The sequence below is a fragment of the Pithys albifrons genome, chromosome 14, assembly GCF_047495875.1.
Source record: "Pithys albifrons albifrons isolate INPA30051 chromosome 14, PitAlb_v1, whole genome shotgun sequence".
Taxonomy (NCBI): Eukaryota; Metazoa; Chordata; class Aves; order Passeriformes; family Thamnophilidae; genus Pithys; species Pithys albifrons.
Window position 1 is genome coordinate 19,040,624 of NC_092471.1, and position 20,879 is coordinate 19,061,502.

Here is a 20,879-nt window from a genome sequence, read left to right on the forward strand (position 1 = left end):
GCAATAAACCAGAAACCCCAGATGTTTGAAAAGAAGGTCTCACATATAAGCAAAGGCATATCCTGTCCATCCACACAAGAACATGTGTGGAAATGCAATATACGCAAGGAGAGAGCTGGGAATGGGGTGGGAAAATGCATTCCCTAACATTTGGAGCTTACTAATGCTTCAGCCAGTGTTCTGAATTTCCCAAAAGCTGCTTTTCTATCCCCTCCTATCTTACTTGCCACCCTCGCAGTGAAAGAAAAGCCTTGAGGCAAACATTTCCAGCGAGAGGCCCTCCAGCTCTGCCAGCCACGTTTGTCCCTCCCCCAGCCCCATCCGTGCCTTCCTTGGGAAAATCCCGGCACAGGCACCACCAGGCTGCTCTGCAGGGAGAGCTCACAGAGCCCACAGAACAGAGGGACTGCAGGAATCAACAGAAAGGCAAAGCATCCTGCCCCACACACGGATCACCACCCAGCTGGGAGCGGCTGGAAGTGGGAAGGAGAGAAGGAAATGACACAAGAGCTCTCCAGCAGCAGGAGGCTCCGATCTCCTGCTCCTGCTCAGCTGGGGAGCTCCTTCACACCAGCCCAAGCCATGCTGAGCCCCCACAGCCCGTGCACAGCCACTGCTCCCACCCAAGCAGGACCACAGATGGATCCAGGGCGACAAGAACCAGCACCAACATCCCAAACTGGCAGTGCCAACCCTGCAGACTGCTGGCACGCTGCCCTCCGGGCCCCTCCTCACCTCCCACACCTTTCCTTCTCCACCAAATCAGCATTTCAGTCGTTTTTCCACTTTGCACACAAAGCAGCTGTGCATGTGCTTAACAGCTCCTTTACACAGCCCTGCACTTACTACTGGAGCTTTACACACAGAATAAGGGTGAAAAAAATCACTTACCCTTCAATTATTTCAACCTTTCCCTGCTCTGTGTGTGACGTGGGCTTCTCTTTTGGTTACTATTTCCAGATTTGGTCTTTGGGTAGGTGAATGGAAGAGGAGAATGAAAGGAGTTGTATTTGATGACGACGGAGACTGTAAAATAAAGAGAAGCATTTCAGTCAGAACAGTCCTCTCTATACATACAGATCAGATTATATTAAATTAAATTAGTGACACCTACATAAATGCTTCCCACTGTTTTCATGCACACATACAAATATCACAACTGTCAAGGAGAATGTGGCTGTCAGTGATGCGGCAGGGGGGAAAAAAAGAGCAATTTCTAAAATGGAAGGCAAAAAAGGGAATCGAGGATAACAACCAGCATTTGAGCAGCAGCGAAGGGGATGCTGCCAGTCTGCAGGAGGGCCCTGGCACTGCCATGGCAGCACTGGGAAGGGCCTGAGCAGCGTGGAGGGAGCATGAGTAGGGAAACAACCCTGCAGCAACAACCCTGACAAACACTCTTCTGCTTCCCAAAATACCACCTCAGCTTGTGAGAATGCAAGGAAGGAGCCCAGAGTTTGGGAAGACACAATTCACCCATCCCCTGGAATGATGGAAGGACTTCTAGCACAGGAAGGAATGAGTAATTTGGTCACTGTACCAGCAAGCACCCCCCTAAAAACCAGATTAACCTCCACCATCAGCTTTAATAGCAGAATTCCTGCTCAGTGGTGTCCCCCTACACAGCCCCACATATCCATGTAAGCAGACAAACCAATCCCTTGGGCTCCCACAGTCGTGGGGGTGCAGCTGCCTTTGGCACCGTGCCACGGCCCAATTCCTGCCATCCCATTGTCTCCCACACCTCTCCCCCACCCACTCTGGGCTCACTCCCCTGCAGCCTCTGCGAGGCTTGGGGACACCCCCACAACCCTGTCCATCCTACATGGCAGCCTGGGATCATTAAGATACAATCCCATTGTAACTGAGAGATAGAGCCAAGATGAGGAATGAGAGGAATGGACTTCCATGCTATTATTTTTCTCATGGCAACTCTCCCATCCTCAGAGTGCAACTGGCATCTCCAGCACCATGAGCCCCAGCCCAAACACTGAAAACACCCCAAAAAAGCATGTTTACAAAATTACTTATAAGAATCCATACCAGGTAGTGGCAAAAAAACAAATCCCTGAGTCAAGGAGACTGGTTGGTTGGAAAAGAACAAAGGTCACCTCAAGGAGTATATAAAAATACATGCTAACATTGAAGAGGTATAAACATAACACTGAATAACAGTTTTTCTACCCAACTCAGCATTTAACACCTGCCCAGAGGTCTTTGATAAATCCCAGGTGCTTTAACAAAGCAAGGAAGCTTTTCATTGGTATTTAGCAGAATAGGGCAAGTAAAGCACAAGAGAATAAAACTGCTCAAGACATCAAGGACCAAGTCAGAAAAAAAACCAGCCAGGTCTCCACATCCAGCCCCTCCATCACCAAACACCCTGCCAGGCTGCTGGATTGAAATAGAAATACTATTGTTAGCCCTAAGCAATGCAGACTCATTAACATTTATTTTAGTGGGATAAAATATATTTTTAAATACTTGAAGAAATAATCTGGAGGAAGTGCTACAGCTCAGAGCGTATTTTCAGTATCTCCCAGCTCCTCCATAGAGATTTCAGACCTCCTGGAAAGACACAGACCCCCTCAGAGGCCTCGGCGTGGGGAGGGTGTGGGCACCTCCAGCCACCCAGAAAAGCAGCACACGCAATTCCCCGCCTTTGCTGCCCCTCCCAGACTGTTCAGTAAGAGGTAAAGCTAAAAATGTCACTGATTTTAATTACTCAAGGACAGCAGAACCCCCAAACCATCATTTCTCCCAGGTTTTTAATGTGTGGGGGTGTTTCTATGTGAAAAACACTTGGAAACAGAGGAATCTGATGCCCATAGGGACACATCCTGGAGGACCTCGGCAGCAGAAACCCACCAGCATGGACAAATCCTGCTGAACACCTTCCATGAGCCCCAGGTTGGGGTGCAGGTCCCAGCACCTCATCCCAAAAGCTAATGGAGACAAACAGTGTTTGCAACTTGCAGAGCAGCAGCATGACCAGGGAGAGGAAAGGAGGAATCTCCCCATCCTGGTGAAAAGCTGCAGCCTCACAGATCCTGTCAGCTCTCAGGAGTGGGGCTTGGGGCTGGGTAAGAGGAGCAGTGGTTGTTCCAGTGGCATCCATGAGCACATCCAGGGAAAAACATGGTGTGGCAGGATGTCAAGCCACAAAGGCAGAAGAGATTCAACACAGGGAGCAGGATCCAGAGGGACACACAGAGCCCAGCACCCTCTTTTTACCAAACCCAAATCTATCAAGAATGCAAAGGATGCATTTCATCTTGTATAAACACTTTCTAAGAGAACTTCAGTTTTCCATCTGACCCAGCCAGCCTTGGACCACTTTGGAAAAATAAAATGGGAGGAGGCAAGGAGGGAAAAGAAATAGTTTTTTAGTTTTTATTGTCAAAAAAGTTATCACATAGTCCGTGTTTCTCCCAGTTCAACAGGTGGGACCAGTTTATCCCTGTGTGGGTGTGCCCATAGCTGTGAATTCTAAACCCTCTGGGCCATTGCCCAGCAACTGTTCCCAATGGCCCATTGGCAGCAGCTGCCCAGGGCACAGCTGAGCCCTCAGGCTGGGAGCTGGCTGGGAAAGAAGCCTGGCAGAGGAGCTGGGAGAACTGCCCTGCAGGGACTCCTTGGCATCTCCACACCCACCTGAGGGCTCAGCTCTGCCCATGGGCCAGCAACCATTCCAAAATCCCCCCTGACTGCCAGAGTCAGATCCCCCAGTGTGGAACTCCCTGCCCTGGGGGAGGCAATGGGGGCTCCCACCCAAACCTGAGGGGAGAGAATCTTGGGGTTTGGGGACTTGTGGGATCACTCATAGGATCCAGAGGAGGAGCAGACCCTGGCCAGGAGGAGCCCCCCACTCTCCACCAGACTGTGCCATCATCTGCACCAACAGGTTTGTCCCTTCCTTTTCCTTTGGACTCAGAGGAACCACGTGGGGCTCAGCACAGGGGCCAACAAACCCCACTGTGTTTGTGCCCCAGGGGGTGGGTTACACTGCTGGGTTTGTGGGTTAAACCCAATTTCTCTTTGTGCCATTGTATTTATTGTAATACTGTTATTAAATTTTAACTCTGATTTATAATCTCTTTTGTGTTGGGTTCACTTCTCCTGCCCATTTACCTTTGAACCAGCACAGCATTTCACAGCCCCTCCATGTTTTCAGGATGGTCTTTAATCACTGTTTTGGTGGGGGAAGAACAAAGGACCAGGACAGTTTCTTCAGTTCCAGAGTAGGTTAAATAGACACCCACTGTAATTTACCATCCCAAGCCTGGAGACAACACCTTCCCCAGGGCCAACAGGTCACCCCAGCACGGGGCACTGGCCACATCCCAGTGGAGCTGGAGGAGCCAGTGCTCTGACAGTGAGAGCCACTCATGTTTTCCTCAGGGTGGAGGTGCAGGGACGTGCTCTGGAGCTCAGCCACGGCGTCCCTGGCACCGTGCAGATGGCAGCGGTTCGGGTACCCGGCGCTCGATGCAATCTGCACCAGCTACAGCAGGCACCGAGTTCAAAGTCAAAATGAACATTTGTTCTACAACAAAACACATTGCAAATGATCCTTAGCAAATTTTAGCTGTTGGTACAGTCAGATAAGAGCACAGTAGCACAGCTCATCCTCGTTGTTCCTGCGAGCTCTGCTGCTGAACGTGAGTGGCAATGCAGAGAGCGAGCCATAGTTTGTATTGTGGTATAAATTACAGAGCAGCATAACAGAGCTGAAGGGGCAGCTCTGCCCTTCCCTGCATTGCTTCCCTCACAATTTGAAGCCCATTAAATGTCTTCCTGTTCAGTTGTTTTATTTTGGCTCCTTGCTGCTTAAAACTGTTCTGTGCACGCCGAGCGTCGAAGCCGAATAAATAATGGCCAAACTTGCCCTGCAAAACTCCAAGAGCTGTTATGTAAAGCAGAGAGGGCATCAGCAGATAGAGACAACTCGGAGGCAACCTGAGGGTTGGGATTCTGTGTCAGCTCGACACACAGGGGAAATAACCCTTTAATCCAGTGCAGTGTATTTCATTTACTGTAGTGTTATCCAGTTCGAAGATGTTATGAAAGGAATCCCTGGAGAGACTTAAGACTTCAAAACCAGCCTGAGTTTGAACTTAATTCCACTGTTGCAAAAGGCTGGAGCTGTGGAAGATGACCTTTTCCATACCTTGCATGCCAGGAGCCATCCTGCCTCATAATGTCACGCCAAATTAGAATATTCTCTTTTTGTTTTACTCAGGATTTTGTTTTGTCTTTTCTTTTTAATTAAAAGCATCTGTCACTATTAATGAAACAGGGGGGAAAAAAAGAAAAAATGTCAATAGGACATAAAAAAAATAAAGCCAGTGATGTCCAGAGAGATAAGAAGAGCCAAAAAGATGGATAATTAACAGAGGAACTTTCACCTCCCTCTGAGCCCATCATCAGAGCCCTGGTCAGGGCTGGAGGAGCAGCAGTGCCATCTCCTTGCTGCTCATCACCTGCCCAAAACAAAGGGGTGCTCCTCAAAAACATCCTCCAAACCCCACCAGCAGCAGGTCTTTGGATGGGCTCTGCTTGGACTGAAAATGAGAGGGGGAAAATACCTCTGAAGTGCAGATCCCAGTGTTGCTCAGGTCTCATCAAGGTTATTCTGAATGAAAGTTTAGAGACACTTTACAAAACAGACCATAAATGCACGTCAGTGAATCAGAAGCTGGTGGGACCCCTGTGATGGCAGGGATGAAGGTGGGAGGTCTGATCTTGCACCAACCACAGGAGCTCCACTGCCCAGGGAATATTTTTAAGTAATCCTGCAGGAATCTTACTGAACAAGTCAGGGAAACCCCAGTTAAAGTTGCTCACTACTGTTAACTGCCTCCATGGACTTTGCTGCTTGGAGGTGAACCATAAAAGGCCAGTTTTCACTTGCTGCATCTTCCAATTCGGATTGTGAGTGCAATTAAATGTACAATTATATTTTCCAAAAACTGGGTTCCCCCACAAAATACTAAATTAATTACAAAATGTCTTCTTAATGTGAAATTATTTAGCCTGTTAAAGCAGTACAAACAGCTTTATTGGATCATTAATGGTTAGAAATGTTCAGTCAGCACAGTTGGAAAAAATGTAAACTAAATATGTCAAGGATACGTTGCTTTTTACTCTCACTATTTTTTTATGTCTTATTTCATGGTAGATAAGTGAAAAATCTTTTTTACCTGACTTAGTGAGAGGCTCATTTACTCATGCAAATTAAAAACCAAGTGTCATAATACAATGAAATTATAAAAACATATCAAAAAGGAGTTAGTGAGTCACTAAATTTAGCTCCTAATGGAGTTCAAGCTGTCTTACAGAGTTGTATGTGCTCTGGTGCTCTGTAAACATCAGAGCAGAGCTCAGAAACCAACTGGGGCTTCTGGAGAAGCCCTTCAGGTTTCCAGCCCTTCTCACCTGGGTCACAGGGACACTTGGATTTTGATCCCAGGAAGACACTCAGCATTAAATAAATTAGAATCCATCATGATGAGCTCTGGGCCAGTACCAGGTCCTGCAGAGCCACATTCCAAACTCCAGCACCAGAGCAGACCTGGGATGATGTGCAGGTGACACACTCAACATCCATCAGGATTTTCCTGATCCACACAACACAGTAGGGCTGACAAGGGGGCTGGAAGATGCTGAGAAACTCAAGAGTTTGGCTCAGAATCTCTGGAGATCCACATAACCAAGAGAACTGGTGCATCTGGAACAAGAGCAGCAAACCAGGAGCAGATCCTGCCTTACCACTGGGCATTTCCACTCACCCACAGTCTGAGGGCAGCACCAACATGAAGCCTTTATGTTCAGCAACAACCTCATTCCAGGGGCAAGCCAAGAAGATGAAAGGGTTGTAAGAGAAGGAAAAGGGTGGGCCAAGGTTCAAACATGACCAGACCATCCCATACACCTCCAAAATTCATCAAAACCAAAGCCTGCTTTACAGAGTAGGAACAAAAGGTGCCTCTGCCACTGGCTTAAGATACTGGGAGGAAATTCCTAAGGGTGAAAAAGTCCTTAGAACTCCTCCTGGCACCTAATGGGGCTCCAAGAGAGGTACTCTGAACAAGGGATGGAGGGACAGGACAAGGGGTGTTTTGGCTGCCCACTGACACAGGGCAGGGTTAGATGGGATATTGGGAAGGAATTCCTGGCTGGGAGGGTGGGCAGGCCCTGGAACAGGTTGGGCAGAGAAGCTGTGGCTGCCCCATCCCTGGGAGTGTCCAAGGCCAGGTTGGACAGGGCTTGGAGCAACCTGGGCTGGTGGGAGGTGTCCCTGCCCATGGCAGGGGGTGGGACAAGATGAGCTTTAAGGTTCCTTCCAACCCAAACCAATCTGGGATTCTACAACATCCCTGCCCATCAGGCCAGGCTCGAGTCTGGGTCCCAGTCAAGGGATCCCCAGGTTTGCACGGGGTGGCTGAAGCAGAAGTCAAAGGAGGGGAGGGAGGGAACAACACTGCCCCAGGCAGCCCCCACCAGCTCCATCCACTGCAGCTGAAGTGTCAAACTAGGGCCCAAAGTCCCACGAAAGGAAGAAACAAATATTCCCAGTGCTCCCTGATCCAGCAGAAAATCATGAAAATAAGACCCTATAAGGAGAAGAGGCCAAGGAACTAATGGAAAAACATCGAGCTGCATTAAGGGCTGTGTTAAAGGTTTATGACCTACTGCCCAGACGAGTCCACCGATGTTCCTGAAACCTCATCGATCCACAGGTCAAATCAGGAACAAAAAACCACCAGTTTTAGAAAATATCCCTGGCTGAGACACAATAAACACATCCCACTCCTATGCACAGCTAAAAAGGGGGACTTTTCTACATAAGAATAAACTCTGCTGCAGAGCTCGACTGTAACTGTAAAATCACTGACCTGTCCCCATCTGTAACAGGCACAGGCTGATACAAGGAATTAGGGAGATGTCCTACATAACTACTTTAATTAATTTGTGAAATTTTGCACCCTTCTTGGAGGCGGGAGATGTGGCACTTTGTGCTCCCTTGGATTGCCACTGCTCTCAATTTTATTTTTATCCTGAGTTCGATATGAATCAGGCTCTGCAAAAGACAAAACAACCCACTGTAATCATCCAGCATGCCAATTAAACTTAAAGATACCCTGGAAATTAAAATTAAATGCCATATCTATGAAAAGAAGCAGACAGCTTCCTCAGAAACAACAACAAAAAAAACCAGCCCATATTACAGGAACACGACCGTGGCAGCCCAAAATCGGCGCTGAAACTGTTATATAACTTACTACCATCCTTCACATCTGCATAGTGTAGATCTTCATCAAATTGGGTATGTTTTTGCACATTTATCATCAAGATTTATTGAAGCTGATTCCATAAATTTCATTGAGTTGTTCACTGGTGCTATTTGTTTCCAAGGCAACGCATGCACTTTGCCCAAGCTGCAAAGTAAATCACAATTGTTCAGGATTTGGGGTCTCTGCCCCTCTCGTGCCACACGACACCTGCACCTCCCAGTGCCAACAGCAGCGCTGGCGTGGTGGTGCCAAGAATTAGCAGATCAGGGGGGGATTTATGGAAAAAACAATCCCTGGTAGGGGAGAAAAACATGAAATGAAGCTGCCGGCAGGAAGGTGGGACTCATCTGAAGTCCCTGCTCCCATCTCATTTACACCTTGGATGGCTGGAGGCTGAGAAACCCATTCGCAGGTTCAGGAGGAGTCAGAGGGCTCTTTCTGCACAAAATGATGATAGGAAGTCGTCTTCTTGTTGTGGTTGTGGAAAAAGGGACAAGAGCAGTAGTGAGGGGAAGGGAGAAAGGATTTACAAACCCTTCCCAGATGGCCTCACCTCCCCACTGATGGGATAGAGAATAAGAGCCCACGGCACAGAGAACTTTCAGGCAAGATTGGAAAAGTTCAGCTTGGGTAGGAAAAAACAAGCACCAACTCGAAGGAAGTGTTATTTATCACCCAATTTCTTGCTATTCAAAAAGCAGCATCACAGGTGTCCTGGCCCCACTGGTACTGGAAAAGCTCAGGAGCCACCAGGAACATCTCTGCCTCCACACCACAGCCCTGCTGAGGTCACGAGGCACAGGGACCACCCATCAGATCCCACACAGAATCGCCAAAACACCTTGGAAATAAAGGGCAGTGACAGAGGTAACCTCAGCTGCAGAAAGGCATAATTCAAAAGCAGGAGATGGAGATAAACCAGGCCCTGCTCCCACAGCCTCCTGTGGGAAAAGCCTCCTGTGACAAGCCACTACTTCAGCATTTCTAAAAACAAAGCCAATCTCGGACGCGGTGTTGGTGTTTTAATGGGACACGATGTTTCTCCAGAGACAGTGCAGTTAATGTTTGTTTATCTGCCATGAGAAATATCCACGACTGCAACAAGAGGTGGCTGCCAAACTCAGCACACCAGCACAGACCAAGCTGGAAACTTCATGGTGTGAGTCAGGGAAGCCTGAAAACCGTTCAGCTTCCAAACCCAGTCACAATGTGTCATGTAGCTGCAGAGGAGATGTAGCCTCAATTATCCAGAGCACAGGAAGCTGCAATCCCTTCTCTTTTGCCCGTTTTTTTAACAAAATTGCTCTTTGTTGGGTAGCACATTCCCTTGGATTCCCAGAGCGATCAAAAAAGGCAGCATCCCTGATGACAAAAGCCACTCGTTTTGCTGCTTTCAGCCTCGGAAATGTTAAAGGATTGTTTGCTTTCTAAGTGCAAGTCCACATTTAAGAGGAATAAAGAATTTCTCTGGCAGGCTGGATCAATGATGCAGCAAGCCAAGCATGCGACCTCCCGCAGGGAGCCTGGGTCCGGCGCTCCTGGAAACAATAAAACAACCTCACGCTGCTCCTGAGCCACTGCACAATGTGGCAAATGGGGGGGAAACTTCCTCCTGACCCTCGATGCAATGAGCCACCTCCTCCAGCAGCACGAACTGCACTGCCATGGTCAGATGCTCAGCCCCTTCTCCCCATCAGACTGGCACCCACGATGCCAGCCCAGCCCTCACAGCCATGGCAGTGCTCACAGTCCATGAATTGCCCTCTTCTTCCAGGGATGGTGTTGAGAACAGACAGTCCTGCAGTCGGGCGACGGCTGAAGAACATCCCACGCTGCCAAAACCATCTAATATAAGGATATTCTCCAGCCAGCAGCACAAAAGCAGGGAAAGGGTATAAATAGCCTTTGGAGATGGTGTATAAATAGCTGTAGGTAAGATTTATATGCTATAAAAATCCCTCATTTTTGGCCCAGCTTTGCAAAAGTGAGTTTCCTTTCCTCGTGGTTTGGGGAGTAGCATCCCCTTCCCTTCCAGTCAGCACAGCGAGGAAAGGGCAGGGACTGCTCCCAATCCACCAGTGCACCCTTGGAAGAACCACAGGAGTGACTTTTCCTTGCCAGCTTTTTAAAAGACACCCTGTCAAGGCCTATCCTACAATATTCCCAATAAGGAACCAAACCCTGGATAAACTGGCACAGATCCTTCTGTGGGTGACAGCTGTGGGGCAGTGTGGCACTGGAAGGGGTGGGCTGATTGTCATGTCTTCCTTAGACACAAACCCCAAGTAACTACACACAAGCACACGGCTCTCTGCATGTCCCCAAACCACACCCTGTGTGCCCACTGAGTGGGGCCTGTGAGCTGCCAGGCTGGAGCTGGGTGGGCACCCTCAGGGGCACGGCAGGCACATGTGTGGTGACACAGACACCTGCATGAGATCACGGACTCCTCTGCCTCCTTCCCTCCCGCTCACCGGGACCACTCTTACCAACCAAAGGAGGATAAAAATCCTCTTAAAAAGAGCTTATTTTCATTCCCAGCTATTTGTTAGTGATGCAGACTGTGGGTTCACACAGCCAAAGGAGAGGGAATTTCACACCGTGCCAGGCTCAGCTCTGCAAGGCTGTGCCCGCTGCTCTGCCGCAGCATCAGCATCCCCACAATGCTCCAGCCCGGCCCCACCGCTCTCAGCACACCCCTTTGGTTCTCCCCACATGAAGCAGTGTCCTGGCACACCCACACAGCCACGATCCCGCCTGGCATCCCTCTGCAAACCCCACCTGAGGGCAGGGTGCGGCCAGGGAGGGAGCAGCCCCCTCCGACGCTGCCTCCCGGGGGAGCGGGGCTGGCGAACAAGGCTCGGCGATGAGCGCTGGCACCGCTCGCTCGCCACCCGGTGCGCGGCTCCCCGTGGCGTGCAGGTGGCTCCTTTGATTCCTGATTACTTCTCAGCCTTCCTTCGGGCTGGCACCGTGCCTGGGACAAACTTTGCAGCAGGAGGGTCACCCCAGCAAACAGTCTCTCCGAACGGCCTCTCGGACCTCGTGCCCACGGGAAGGGACGTGGTGCCCGCACAGGGAGGCACAGCTGCACCCCCGGGGGATCACCCCGTGCTGGGGGGCACCCACAGCCCCACCTGCCCCTCCAGGAGGGCTCCCCACCAGCACCCAGCGAGTGATGCCCCAGCCAAAACCTCGTATGGCAAGCAGAGTGCACAAGTGCTGCAGAGTGGAGCTATTAAAAAAATCCCCGTTGAATTTGGCCCCCAATTCATCAAGGCCACAATGTTGGGTCAGAACACGCCAGGTTTAGGAGAAATCTCACCAGGAATGTCTTGGAAAGCCCAGGCACATCGAGCAGTTCACAGGGTCATCTCCCAGGCTGGAAGACCTGGGTCCAAGTCCCTGCTGTACCCAGTTCTCACCAACCATCACGTCCCACATCCCTCCTGGGGCAAAGGCCGTGGAGCAAAACCAGCGGAGCAAAACCATTCAAGGATGTGAAGTAAAACCACCCAGGGGTGTAGAGCACCACAGAAAGGCACAATTGTCTGCACAAGCCACTACAGGGCAACAAAGCACTGTGTCAAATCTGCAGCGTTGTGGGCTGGTAACAGTGACTACCCCAGTCCCCAGCTCTGCAGTAAAGCTGGAGAGCTCAAGCCTGCTGGGGAGTCTCAGCATCCTCCAGGTCACTGCACAGGTGCCTGGTTAGTTAGGCCTGTTTTAACTTTGCCCAAGCCCAGCTTTAATTCCCTCAGCACTTCAGGCACATGGTGTTTCCCAGTCTGGGGCTGACCCTTCTGCTGAAGCTCTCCAGGCAGGAGTGTCTGCACCAGCAGGGACTGCTCGTGTTTGTGGGAGAATGAAGGAGCTAATTCAGGCTTTTGGTGAGATGAAAGGAAAAGCTTTGATTAAACTAAGTTTTAAAAACCATCAGGATTTTTTTTTAATCTTATTCAGATCAGCATCCTAAGATTCCACCCAGAATCTAAACCTTTTGCTTTCGCCTCAGCTGTTGTTTGTGTGCAAAGCCCTTCAGACATCAAACCCCACACCAACCTAATGGAATAGAAAAGGGGGGAAAAGTACATCTGGCAGTAACTAAAATGACACAGACTTCCTCCAAGAATGTAAGTAAGGCCCTTATTTTGTAAAAAACTTCCTTCTGCCAACACAGCTCAGAAAGAGCAACCTGGAAGCACTCCACTACTCATGGAGGGTCCAAGCAGCTTTTCTTCTTCCTGGAATCAAGGAGTGGAACCTTAAAGCTTATTCCATTCCAACCCCCTGTCATGGGCAGGGACATCTTCCACCAGCCCAGGTTGCTCCAAACCCTGTCCAACATCCCGTTGGACATTTGCAGGGATGGGGCAGCCACAGCTTCTCTGGGCACCCTGTGCCAGGGCCTGCCCACCCTCCCAGGGAAGAAAGGGATGGTTCACACAAGGGTTTGCATGACAACAACATTCACTTTCCTGCAGATTCTCTGGCAGATACCAAGAGGAGCAATTTGATTGAGCAACTCCAACCACCCTGTGCTGGATCCAGGCATAAGTCTTCATCCTCAGCTTAGGGAACCTTGTCCCAGGGCAAAAGCAGGGGTGGGACATTTCCAAAAGTGCCTAAAAATCCTAAACCAGTCCCTGAAGCTTGGATCCTGACAGAGACAGAGCAGTGAGTGGTCAACAGTGCAAGAGAAAATGTGATTTCTCCTGGAGGTTTTCCAGCCTCTGACTCCACTTCCACCACTGTGCATAATCCTCAGGCACACACCAGCACCTCCAAGAGAGGACTTGTCAAGGAACATCTGAAGTTACAGCAACCATCTCACACAAACACGAGCAGCAAGCAGAGAGAGGGAGAGTTTTCCTACCATAATTGCAACCCCAAAAATTTACATCAAATGTAAGAAAAATCCTTCTTGCTCAGAGGTTTCTCCAGTAACACCAGTCCTTACCTTCCAGTCACACAACTGTTCCCCAGCCCCGGAGTACAGGATGGGATTTGGATGCTTGCTGTGACAGACAGCAAGGCAGGGAGGGAGAAAAGCAGCATTTCCCAGCAAATCATTTGACAGATATTTGTTCACCACCCCACAGCAGCCTGAGCCAGTGCATTACCTGTATTGCATTCCAGGTACCATCAGTTTGATATTGAGTTTGCTTTAAGAAAAAGAAGAACCAAATCGATTTCTTGGGAGGATAAACTCGCAGCTAAAGGGAAAAACTACAATTACACTTTTCAGCCATGAAAAGTAAATCAGATGGTGCTGAAATCCCAGCAGAAAACACAGATTAATTAAAGTCTGCACTTTCTAAATCTGTTATTCAACTAAACACAGCTGTTAAAAAAATGATGCCTTTGCTGTAATTTCCATGTACATTCATACCACTGAAATACTGCGAAAAACATTATTAAGTGTGTTCAGTGGCTGCTGGAGTTGCACAGGAAAAGAAAGCACACATATATGTTTAATAATGACAGGGATTGCTTTATTTCAAAGAATAAATTCTGCTTGAGAGGTTGAATGCTGCCCCAAGGATGGGATGGAATGTATCACAACGGGAGGAGGGGGCAGGAATGGGAGCTTGAGGTGGAGCAAATCAGCATCACCTCAGAAGGGTGGGAGCTTGGGGCATTCCCTCCTCCTGCATCACCAGTCCATGCCCATGGCACGTGGCATCCGTCAGCCAGATCCCAGCTCTCCTTCTGGTGCAAAACCACTTGTACTTCCAAGTGCTTTTGGCCATCTGTCCATCACAGGCAATGCTTCCCAATTTCACTGATTTCATTAACCCTAATATATTATAAGATCTTATACAGATTAAAAAAACACAACCCACAATCAGCTTTTTCACAGGGCCTCATCTAAAACCCATCAAGGTGAGGAGAGGCTCGTGCTGACCCCTGAGAGCTGCGGATCAAGCTCTGCTTCTGCACAGAGCCAATTTATTCATCAGGAGATGGCACAGTTACCAAGGCAGGGAGATGGCACAGGGGGCACAGCCCAGTCCCCCTGCACAGCCCAGCCCTGCCACGCTGCACATGGGCTCTGGCAGGGTGTGTGAGGCTGGCAGAGCACAGCTACTCTGACACCCTGGCACATGGGGACAACATGACATGCAGGGAACAAAGGCTTTCCTTCTCTTTTCCCCCCCTTTTCCTCCAAGTCTACATGAAGGATCAAAGTGGAGAGCTCCTTGTTCTGTTACAAGGGGAAGGGAAATTGCAGTGATTTGAATGGAACCTCAAGACACTCTGCAATTCAACTCAATCAGGAGAAAATTCCTCCCCAGCCCTGACGCAGCCCTGTTCCTCCCCTATGGAAGAGAAAATAATACTTGAACCTTGTCTCCTGTGCAAGGGGGAGGAGGCATGGGAGAGCTCTCCCTGCCTCTCAATCCTTCTGAAATCATTGCATCTTAAAATATAATTAGAATGATCTAATACAGTCATATATTAATGGTGGCAATAGCTCCTGGCCTTCACACCAGCCCGGAAAGCCTCTTGGAATCCACAGTCCTGGATGCTCCAGGCAATGGCACAGTAGTAATGATGCCACCAAGGTGACGACATCAGGAGGGCATTCGGATCCGTGACCTTGGAGTGGGGACAATCCAGCAGCTGGATTGGCTGTGCTGAGCCACGGGACCTCGAGGAGACACTGACCACCAGCGTGGCCACCCAACACCACCATGGCAGCAACACCTGGCACTGCAGGCACAGCACGAAGGGCAGCGAGTGCCACCCAGCACCACCACAGCAGTGACACTGCTGTCACAGCATGAAGGGCAGCGAGTGCCACCCAGCACCACCACAGCAGTGACACTGCTGTCACAGCACGAAGGGCAGCGAGTGCCACCCAGCACCACCACAGCAGTGACACTGCTGTCACAGCATGAAGGGCAGCGAGTGCCACCCAGCACCACCACAGCAGTGACACTGCTGTCACAGCATGAAGGGCAGCGAGTGCCACCCAACACCACCACAGCAATGGCACTGCTGTCACAGCACAGAGTGCAGAGAGTGCCACCCAACACCACCACAGCAATGGCACTGCTGTCACAGCACAAAGGGCAGAGAGTGACACCCAACACCACCACAGCAATGGCACTGCTGTCACAGCACAGAGTGCAGCGAGTGCCACCCAGCACCACCACAGCAATGGCACTGCTGTCACAGCACAGAGTGCAGCGAGTGCCACCCAACACCACCACAGCAATGGCACTGCTGTCACAGCACAAAGGGCAGAGAGTGCCACCCAACACCACCATGGCAGCGACACCTGGCACTGCTGCCACAGCATCAAGGGCAGTGAGTGCCACCCAGCACCACCACAGCAATGGCGCTGATGTCACAGCATGAAGGGCAGCGAGTGCCACCCAGCACCACCACAGCAATGGCGCTGATGTCACAGCACAAAGGGCAGAAAGTGCCACCCAGCACCACCACAGCAATGGCACTGCTGTCACAGCACGAAGGGCAGAGAGTGACACCCAACACCACCACAGCAATGGCACTGCTGTCACAGCACAGAGTGCAGCAAGTGCCACCCAACACCACCACGGCAATGCCACCTGGCACTGCTGTCACAGCACGAAGGGCAGCGAGTGCCACCCAGCACCACCATGGCAGCGACACCTGGCACTGCAGCCACAGCACAAAGGGCAGCCAGTCATTCTCCTCAAGTACAGTGGGGCCTTACTTGCATTTAACCTCAACAAAACCTCCTGTATTTTCTTTCCCCTCCATTTCCTTTGTTTGCTTTTTTTTTCCTCAGGAAAGAAAACCTGCTGGGAAAAAAAATCTTCCAATTTAAGGAGGCTGCAAAATACCCCCATTCTCAGGTCCAAGGAGACCCCTGAGTCTCCCCATGGCAATGGTCAGACAGCTGTGTGGAACAAGAAATGTGTTGAATAAACTCCTCTAAGCAACTCCTCCACAACTTCACAGAAAAAGACACTTTTCAGTAGGTTTAATCGTCACTGGTTTTTGCACAAAACACCTCACTGCATCTACTGATTATTGCTCCTCTGCCTAATCTACCCAACCACATCAAGCGTGAACCTTCTGCAAGTTCCTGAAACATGTTCAACTGAGGGAAAAAAGCTATTAAAATCAAGGAGTTATTGGTAAAAAAGAGGATCCGTGTTCTTCAGGATGGGCAAGATACACTGGTGGCAAAGTACTTCCTATAATCTTCCATTACAGGGTGAAGGTTTTACTAAAAAGAAATAAAAAAGCTCACATTTTGATCTTTTCCCAGAGCTAGACATGGTTTAATTAGCTTGATCTCATTATGTAAACTGGAGGGGAAAAAAGAACACCATTAAAGCAATACCCCACTGGCAAATGAGACAACCTTGACATCAGCCACGATATTTTCTTGGAAAAGCCTCCCCTGCTGATGCAGCTTCCACACCTCTTCCTCATCACCAGGTCTTCATCACCCCATCTCTTCCAGCTGCCCTGCTCAATCCAACAGCATTTCTTGGCTTCTGCTTCCCTCCAAGCAGCCTGAAAAGTGCTTTTAGGGGAAAAAAAAATCCAGCTCGATGTTGTCTCGGTTCTATTTAGCCCGAGATCATTCAGTGTGTTCTTTAGAAAAGATCAACTGGAACTAAACGCTGCCATAATATACTCCATCTGTTAAAGTACATACTTTTGTAATAACACATTTAGAATTCAAGAAGAAAAGCCAGAATTACAAACAAGGTGTCCATAATGAGCCTCAATATAATTATTAAAGCAGATAAAGTAAGCCTGGGTTTCAATACAAGGAAGTTATTTGTACCTTAATGATAATGAAAAGTAAAAAGCATCTGTAATTTCCGCTGAAATGTATTTCACAAAGTCAACTAAGTGCACGTCACTTTGTTAAGACTATTCTTATTATTGTGTTTGCACTGACAGCAAAATGCTTCTTAGTTCCAACTCCTGGGATATATAAAAATATGATTAGAGCACTATAACAATACAACAATGGATTAATTTGCCCAAGCATTACATTTGGATCTGAAAGACTTTGATAATTTATTTTACCAACTGAAAGGTGGTTATTTTGGGATTCTGGCTCATAACTAAGTAGTTCAGTGCAGCACTTTGAGGGGTTTTTTATATATATATTTCAGCCCTGGCAATATTGTGAGGTTCCAGTGAGTTCCTCTTGAGCTTTTGTGCTCCTCCTGTGCCAAGCCTTATCCTGGGATTTAGGTTGGGCTGCCTCCTCCAAAGGGCATCACACATCCCACAGCCTGCAGAACAACCAGGCAGTGGTGATTCATGTGGCAAAACCACTACCCAAGTGAAAGAAGATCATGTTTTTGGGGGATTCTGAACAATCTTACCCACGACAGACAAGGAGAGCACAGAGAACTAACTGGTGTTGAATGGTGCAGTTAACAAACATGGACCAAAAGGTGTTGGGAAACCCAGTCTGGAGGGCAGATGATATAAAGGAAAATAATTAATAACTCATCTGATCAATGTCAATCAGAACCATTCCCTGGAATGGCAAGATTAGCATGGAATAACACAGATTATTAGGAAATTCAGGTGCTCCATCTCAAATTAGAGTGGGGTTAGAAGGGAGTGGTATTTGCCATTTTGGACTAAAACAGGAAACAGAACCACATTTTTGCACGAAAGTAAAAGCCCCCAGGACCTCAGTCATTGGGCTACTCAAAAAGGAAGCAGGTCTGCAGAGACAGGAGCAGCCCAAGGGCCAGAAACAAAGACCAACCCAGAAGTGCCCAACACTGGTGCCATGGCACAGACAGGACGAGCACAGTCCTGACCCTCTGAGGGGTTTTTCAACCTCAACGATTCAGTGATTCCATGATTGGAAGATCATCAAGTCCAAACATGCCCCAGCACTGCAAAGTCCACCACACACCCACAGCCCCAAGTAAAACATCTTCCTGTCTTTTCCACCCCTCCGGGGATGGGCACTCCACAACTGTCCTGGGCAACTGTGCCAGGGCTGGACAGCCCTTTCCATGAAGAAATTTTCCCTAACTTAAGCATCCCCTGGCCCAGCCTCAGGCCGTGCCCTCCCCTCCTGTCCCTGTTCCTGGGGCAGAGCCCCTTCCCAGCTCCATTCCCTTCCCTGGACACTCTCCAGCCCCTTCCCAGCTCCATTCCCTTCCCTGGACACTCTCCAGCCCCTTCCCAGCTCTGTTCCCTGCCCTGGACACTCTCCAGCCCCTTCCCAGGTCTGTTCCTTTCCCTGGACACTCTCCAGCCCCTTCCCAGCTTCGTTCCCTTCCCTGGACACTCTCCAACCCCTTCCCAGCTCCATTCTCTTCCCTGGACACTATCCAGCCCCTTCCCAGCTCCGTTCACTTCCCTGGACACTGTCCAGCCCCTTCCCAGCTCTGTTCCCTTCCCCGGACACTCTCCAGCCCCTTCCCAGCTCCGTTCCCTTCCCCGGACACTGTCTAGCCCCTTTCCAGCTCTGTTCCCTTCCCTGGACACTCTCCAACCCCTTCCCAGCTCCATTCCCTTCCCTGGACACTCTCCAGCCCCTCAGTGTCCTGCTTGGAGTGACGGGCCCCAAACCGAGTCCAGAACTGAGATGCCTCAGCAGTACCAGCACAGGGAGGTGGTTTCTGCCCTGGTCCTGTGGCCACACTATTGCTCATACAAGCCAAGTTGCCACTGGCCCTCTCGTCATCAATTCACTAATTAACTAAAGCAATTTCCCTTTTAATTGCAGTGGCACAGCAGAGAACAGAGTGCCCAGGGAGGCTGTGCTTGCTCACACCCTCTGCTCGTAGCCAAGGCAGACTGCCATGTCCTGACTCAAGGCACACTGAGATCCCCCAGACTGGGAGCTAATGCTGGTCTTCCACATGGAGAACACAAGCACTTCACTTCTGGATTACTGGAGCAGTGATGGGCTAATGCAGCAAAGGCTTTTAGGCAACCAGACTTACTATGCAGCACATCTCCCAGATCTTGCAAGAGATTGCTTTTCACCCCGAGGGAGATTTGAAGGGTGTAAGAAATTTCTCTTCTCTCCATCCTCCTCCCTAACTCCAGTCATCTTGCAATTAACTTTCATGCTTATTTTTGGGTTTTACAATAGTGAATTTGGGAAAGCATAACATGCCACAGGCTCTTTTTCACTCGAGAATCCAGTAAAACAGACCAAATCTTTCAGGTTATTTGCAGAAGAGAGAAAAAAAACCAAACCAGTGGGGTCAGGCTCAATGACATGACTGTTAAAAAGTCTCAATTAAGTGTTCTAATTAAAAGTCATAAAGCCTGTGAATGTTCTATTCCAGATTTTCTTCCCTGGAGAGTTTGGAGCAGAAGCTCCTGGGTGAGGATTACAAACATGGCATGGAATTGGCATCTCATAACAGGCACTAGACAAGAAGGGTGGGTCTGAAATACCTTGAATTTTGTGAGGTTTTGAGCAGCCTGGACTACTGTGGCTGGAATCCACTTGTCCCCTCCCCTGCCTGCAGCAAGAGTGATTTACAAGCCAGACAGGAGGACAGCACTGATTTTGGAGAGGAGGAGGAAGATGAGGGTCAATGCAGACATGTCTGCACACAGAAGCATCTTAAAACTCTATAAAACTCCCTGAAGGGATGTTGTAGCCAGGTGGGGGTTGGTCTCTTCTCCCAGACACTCAGCAGGAGACAAGAGGGCACAGCTTGAGCTCTGCCAAGGGAGGTTTAGGTTGGATATCAGAAAGAAATTCTTTGCAGAGAGTGGTCAGGCATTGGAATGGGCTGCCCAGAGAGGGGGTGGATTCTCCATCTCTGGAGGTGTTTAAGATGAGACTGGACGTGGCACTGAGTGCTGTGATCTGGTGATCAGAGTGGGGTTGGATCAAGGGTTGGACTTGATGATCTCAGAGGTCTCTTCCAACCCAGTTCATTCTTTGATTCTGTGATTCTTCCTGCCCTGCTTTCCATAGGAAACCATGTGAGCTTCCCATTCATTACTATCGGTGCTGTTGCTGGATCTGGAGGATTGCCCAATTGCTACTGTTCTCAGAAATCCAAAACATCAGTGGGGTGATTCATCTGATGCCTTGACAGCTCAGGAGCTGGGCAGGGAGAGGAGGACCCAAAAAACCCCAAATAGCAGAATGGAGTCCTCTCAAATCCTGAGGGAGCCACTGACACCACTAACACTGTACAGGCATCACTTCCAGCTGCACCTGTCCTGGGCACTTCCTCCATGACCAAATGATGCCATTCCCAGGAGAAGGAGCAAACACACTTTTGCCTTTATTATTTTTGTCAGCCATCAGGAGCTAATTGTCATAGCAGAGCAAAACTGCATTCCAATTGACTCCATTACAGAGATACAAAGCCATGAGAGAGTGTCCAAAAGAGGTAACAAAGATGGGGAAGAGCCTGGAGGGGAAGTGTGTGAAGACACTGAGGGCACTTGGTGTGTTCAACCTGGAGGAGATTGAGGGGAGACCTCATTGTGGTCTACAACAGAGGAGGGGCAGCCACTGATCTCTGCTCTGTGGGACCAGGGACAGCACCCAGGGAATGGCTGGAGCTGTGCAGGGCAGGGACAGCACCCAGGGAATGGCTGGAGCTGTGCCAG

At 49.4% G+C, this 20,879-nt stretch overlaps 1 protein-coding gene across 1 annotated transcript in view; it reads right to left on the minus strand.

Moving 5' to 3' along the window:
• NEXMIF (neurite extension and migration factor) overlaps positions 1 to 20,879 on the minus strand; it is a 200,500-nt gene that overhangs the window by 61,587 nt on the left and 118,034 nt on the right. Inside the window, 1 exon segment of the mRNA XM_071569079.1 lies at positions 892 to 1,026. The gene's annotated coding sequence lies outside the window, so the exon portion shown is untranslated.